Raw genomic sequence first — 6265 nt, 5'->3', positions numbered from 1 at the left:
CACCACCAACACTTTCTGAGCCCTATATAAACCATTCTCAGTCCTATTGTTGTTGCTTCCCCCAAAGAGAGCTGCAGTCCTAAATTTTATGTTAATCATTCTTCTTTTGTTTTTTAGTTTGGCCACATAGAAGTTAGGCATACAAATGATCCTTTACTTTTGCCTGATTTTGAATTTTATATTAATAATGTACTGAATGTATTTGACTTGCTTTTTTCACTCAATATTATGGTTCAAAAATTTTTAAACATCTTTTAATACTGAGTAGATACACAGGAATATTGACCACGCATGCTTCCACCACACAGTTCGAGAAAAAGAACATTCCTATTGCAGTAGAAGACCTGATGTGATGCTCCAATCCTGTCCACTTCCCATGCGTCTCAGGAAACCAATATCCTGAATTTTGCATTTATCATTTCTTCTTGTATATGTTTGAGTCATTAAGCAAAATGTTTTCCTTTCCAAGTTTCTGAAGTAAAACGAAAGTGAAATCATTTGCATTGTGTTTTGTTTTTAAAGGAATGTCTTTAACATTTCACTGTTGAGTGTGATTGCTATAGGATTGTTAATATACTCCTTTTACTAGATCAAGGTTTCCTTCTAGGCCTACTTTGCTAAAAGTCCTTTCTTCCCTTCTTCCTTCCCTCCCTCCTTCCTTCCATGAATATTTAATAAGCCAGATATTGTCGTGAGTGCTGTCAATTTTGAAATAAGGAGCCCAAAATTCTTGTCCTCAGGGAGCTTAACTTCTAGTGAACAGATAATAAGAAAAATGGTAAATTATATATTAGGCAAATTCATAGTGATGGAATGAGTAGAGGTTACCAAGGGTTGGGTGGAGGGTAGTGGGGAGCTCTTGCTTCATGGTTCCCGCTGCGAGTGATGAAGAGTTTTGGAAATATGGTGATAGTTACACAACATTGTGAATGTATTTAATTCACTGGATTATATGCCTAAGAATAGTTAAAAGGGTAAATTTTGTTATTCATGTTTTACCACAATTTTTAAAAAGTTAAAAAATTATGTTAGATTGTGAAGAGCTGTAGGGAAAACTAAAGCAAGGGGAGTTGGAGAGTGTTGGTGATTACAAGTTTAAAAAGGTCAGCGGGAAGGGAAGGCCTCACTGAGGTCACACTGGAGTTCAAAATGGTGGTTGAAATTGAATTTTTTCTGTAACTATGACATCATCATAGGATTGTTCTCATTCACCTTGCTAATATGGTTAAATACAACTGATCAGTTTTTTATAATGTAGAACCAACCTCTCCTAGAATAATTCAACTTGGTCAATATATGTGTCTATTATATATACTCACACATATATTTATAATGTATATGCTTTATACCCTCAAATTTACAGTGATACATTTTGTTTAGGATCTTTACATTTATGTTCATCTGTAAGACTGGCTTTTCCCTCCTGTGGAGGAGCTTATGGTTGTGAACATCTATCCTTGAATGTTTGATAGAATTTACCTATTAGGGCGCCTGGGTGGCTCAGTTGGTTAAGCGACTGCCTTCGGCTCAGGTCATGATCCTGGAGTCCCAGGATCGAGTCCCGCATCGGGCTCCCTGCTCAGCAGGGAGTCTGCTTCTCCCTCTGACCCTCCTCCCTCTCATGCTCTCTGTCTCTCTTTCTCTCTCAAATAAATAAATAAATAAAATCTTTAAAAAAAAAAAAAAGAATTTACCTATTAAACAGTTTGGGCTTGGTAATTTTCTTTGGGGAAAAATTATAAACTCCTGATTCGATTTCTTTCATGGTAGCAGGAACATTCAGATCTTCTAGTTTTTCCTTCAGTCAGTTTTAGTCATTTACATTGTTGTGGAATTTGCACACTTCATCGTAATTTTCACATTTGTAGGCATTTTTTCAATCTCTTGAATCTGTGCCTTTTCATCTAATATGGTTTATTTGGGCTTCTGGGTTTTTTTTTTTTTAATCAGTCTTGCCCAGAAGCTTATCAATTTTACTAATCTTTGTACAGAATTGTTTGGGGCTCTGTTGATCCTTTCTAGGATTATCATTATCATTAATTTCTGCTGTTAAATTTAATATTTTCTCCAGCTCATTTATAAACCACCTCTTTCTACTTTTACTATCAAGACTCTTACTTGTAAGTGACAGAAACCCAACTCAAACTAGTATAAGTGGAAAGAAAGGAATTCATAAGGCTTGTATAGCAGAGAAGTCCAGAGTACAGCTGGCTTTATTTACCCATGTGCACTCCAGAAACTTCCTGGCTCCCCGTCTCTTAGGGGAAGTAGCTGCAGGCCCAGACATACAGACCCCTAAGGCCCTAACCCCAGCACTAAGACATTTTCTGGTATCTCTGGTGGTAGCTTCCCAGAGAGGGCTCTGATTGGTCCAGCTCAGGTTAGGGGGCATTCTTAAACCAATCACTGTGGCCAAGAAATGAGACACTCAGGCCAGGTTGGGTCTGAGGGGCATAGTTATAAATAGGTCATGGCTTCAAATTCAAACCCTAGAATAAAAGAGCTGGAAATAAAATGCTGGTACCCAAGTTAATCAACTTGTCAGTGGCTGGGTTGGGAGGTTGAGTCTTCTTTCCACACTGAAGGAGAATCACTAGATTTTGTGAAAAAGAACATTTATTTCATGTTAGTCTTTCAAACATACAGAAGTAGCAATCTCTTCAAAGTGTGTTATCACTAAATGATCATGAAGTATCTAAAAGGAGTCACCCATCTTTCCATGCTATTTTCAGATTCCTTACCTTTCACAGAGGGTGTAATTTAAAGAATACTTTTCTTATGGAAGGACACGATGAGTCAAAAGTAATTTGTATCTTTCTGTAATAAAAATTCAGATAGAAAATACACCACAAAAAACTTTCACTTTATTTCTAATAACATATTCAATCAGAATTGTAAATATTGAACCAGCAGTACAAAATAATTCTACAAGAATTTTGGCCATATTTTCCTCTACAGCCAATTATATTCAGTTCTGAGGAAATGATCAAGATTATATAAGAATAAAGACCATTGGTCATCAACAAATATTTACCGAGTGCCAAATTTATACTAGGCTCAGTAGGGCGTCTTCCCTGCCCACTAAAGAGCTTACAGTCTTTTCTCTAACATTTGGTTAGCAGTTAGTATTAAAAGTAATTCCAAATAAAATATTAAGTCTCAGTGTTTTTCCCTAAGATATCAAAAAATTATTTATCATAAATTGTGGTCAGCTAAGTGCTAATATACTTGGGCACAGCTTCTCTCCCTATAGCACTAATCAATATTTACCAACATAGCAACGATTGTTGGAACATTCTCTAAAACCTGTTATCCCCCATAGAGTCCAATGAGGAAAACCCAGAAATGCTGCACTCAGCCGTTCAATAGACTTAAAGCTCTATTAACAGTTGAGCTTTGGCTAACTTTGTATTGTAACACTAAAAGGAAAAAGAAGCCCTCCCATCCAGTTATGTGTAACATTTAGATTTCATCTCTTAAAGTTTATATTTTCTGATTTCTACCATGAACATGTATTCGTTTCATACTAAGAAAAAAGTGATTATTTTAATAATAAATCCTTCCTTGTAATTATCACCTAAATGATCACTATGTCACATTCAAGTACCTAGACAATGCCAGTGTTATTTTTACCAAAAACACTTTTTTAACAAAACTCGAATATCCAGAAAACATGAAGCAAGTCTGTACTGATCCACTAAATACCTACTATCTATAGTTTAAATAAATTGTTAGTCTGTCCCCTCACTGAACTGTTGGGAGTGTGGTGAAGGTCAGAAAAGTCACCTTGTGACTTGTCACCTTGTGGGCCTTGTGACTTCTTACTTGGCACTGGGGCTGAAAGTCCTCCCAACCCAAAGCCCCTCTCCAACAGTTCAGCTGCCATAGAAAGCGTCTGTTCTTGTCCTTGAATAATTCTTTTTAAGTGTTTGGAATCAGGGTTGCATAAATCAACTCAATATAATATGCATTACTTTTTTCATAAATTTATATAATAGCACGAATGATATTTTGCTAGTTACTTTTATTAAGAAAAATTTGAGAACCACCTATGTTCTACAAGAAGAAAAAATGAGGCAGATTTCAAACCAAAGTTAACATCCCTATGTTTGTCAACTATACTTCAATTTTAAAAAAATTAGTATCGCTAACTGGTTTCTCAGAACTCTTTTTGTGGAAACTGGTGAGGCTTGCTGATCTCTCTCCCCAGTAGTGGGTAGAAAGAGCATGTTTAGTCATGTTGATATAGCACATTATTAAACTGAAGGGGTACCCTTCTTCCACCTTCAAAAGGCATTAAAGCCTGCCTTTGATGTCTGGAGACTTCTTTCATTAGCCACAGAAATAATGATACAGGTGTGAAGTTACAATATCTCATATACTGCCCAATAAGTTTGCTGAGTGGTATTACTGAAATAAAGCTAATGGCCTCCAATTTGATTCTACATGGATTAGTAATCCCAGGGAGTTCCCTAGCTTTTGTTGATAGTAACAACTGAAAAGAGAAATTCCATCCCTGTGAGATGCTCTCTAGGATTACACTGATTCTGTTTCTGTAATTAAAACCTTGCGAGTATAACCCAATGCTCATTAACTTTATAAACTCTGAGGAAGAGAGGAGCTGACAGAGTTTTAGATTAAATGATATCTTGTGAGCAAATGCTTTCGACTTTTCAGACACAGCCATGCCTGGCTATTTGGTGTGGGGAGAGAAAAAGAAGAGGATCATTCTCCCTTTACCTTACAAATGTGGGTGAGCTAATGAATGGCTTTATGATGTTCACATTGCTGGCATTTGTGAAACAATTCACACCTGGTCACCAAATCATCTTTATAAAAATGAGATGTTTGTAATGTTAGGTGCTCTAATAAGCTTTTGTAGTTTCCTAAAGAGCACAGATACAAACCCTATCAAGGTTATTTGGCCATGACTATCCAATGCTCTTGGATTAGTTAAATGTGGAAAAAACATTTCCTTTTAAAGCCATTCTTATTCTTAATTCAAGGCCAAGTGTGGAACAAAGCATTTAAGAGGGATATGGGTGTTTTGACTGCTCCAAGCTGGGTTAGGAGTTCTTGCTCCAAAGTTAAAATGGAAAAGGCAATAAGATCACAGGTTGACCACATACTCCTGTCCTGTGGGTCCCCCGGGGGACTGGCTATACGGCACTTCTGGCCAAGAGTTCTGGAGTCAGACTGTGAGTTTCTTAGCATTGCAACTGGCACCCTCTGTTGGGAAATGCAAACATTCACTCCTACTGGGGTTGCTGGCTGGCAGATCATTTGTTCACCATTTCCCTCCCACTTATTTGTAGAAAACACTGAAATTATCTTAGTAGAACACAAACGGGGCTACAATCCTGGGACTATATATAGCACCCCAGGATGAGAGAATCCACCCCCAATGATAGTTTCTCTATTAATTCATTACAAACAGCTCAAGGCTTTTGTCCAACTTCTGTGTTTTGAATCTGGGGCAAAACTGATTCTCTCTGCTCAGAGCGAGCACTTCGGAACAGAATGCACTTGGCTATGCCGCCTGTCAGTCTGGGCAGAAGAGAAAAATTCTAACACAGGAAAGGGTAGATTAGTGGTTTTACATGCACTTTTCACAACACAAGGGCTATGTAAATTCTCATTTGTGTTTTAAAATGTGGATATGTAAATATACACTTATGTTTTAGCATATTCATAAAGTATGGCATATATATTACCTTCTTGTGGAAGTATATGCAAAAAACCTTATTACCTTTTCATGGAAGGACTAAAAGATATGGGAGGGAGAACTTCACTGCCCATTTCATACTTTTCTGTATTGAGTTTTACTACAGGCACTTATTAATTTATTTTTTAAAATAAGTAATAATTTAGATGAAATATTTCTATTCTACAACATTCACATATTATGGAACATTTTAAATTATAGGTTTTGATTAAAAATTATTAATATTATCTGTAAGAATAAGAACAGTTTCTAAAAATGTCTTAGTAGCCACATTAAAGGCCAAAGTATAAAAAGTACCAGAAATTTACACAGATTTCCAAAATCTAAGAATAAATTATTTTAGTAATTAATGGAAAATGACAAGATTCATAAACAATTTGAAAACTTACAACTCTCTAATAATGCCTTTGAGACAGAGTTCTTCCAAGAATCGGTTCTGAATAGGTCTCTTTTAACACATGCTACTGATTAAAAAAAAAAAAAATCCACACAACAGAGGATGGATCTTTATGTCTATTAGTTAATGAATCCCACTATTTC

This window comes from Phoca vitulina, unplaced genomic scaffold, assembly GCF_004348235.1.
Source record: "Phoca vitulina isolate PV1807 unplaced genomic scaffold, GSC_HSeal_1.0 scaffold25, whole genome shotgun sequence".
Classification (NCBI taxonomy): Eukaryota; Metazoa; Chordata; class Mammalia; order Carnivora; family Phocidae; genus Phoca; species Phoca vitulina.
The sequence above is the reverse complement of the archived record's forward strand: the minus strand, read 5'-3'. Positions refer to the sequence as shown.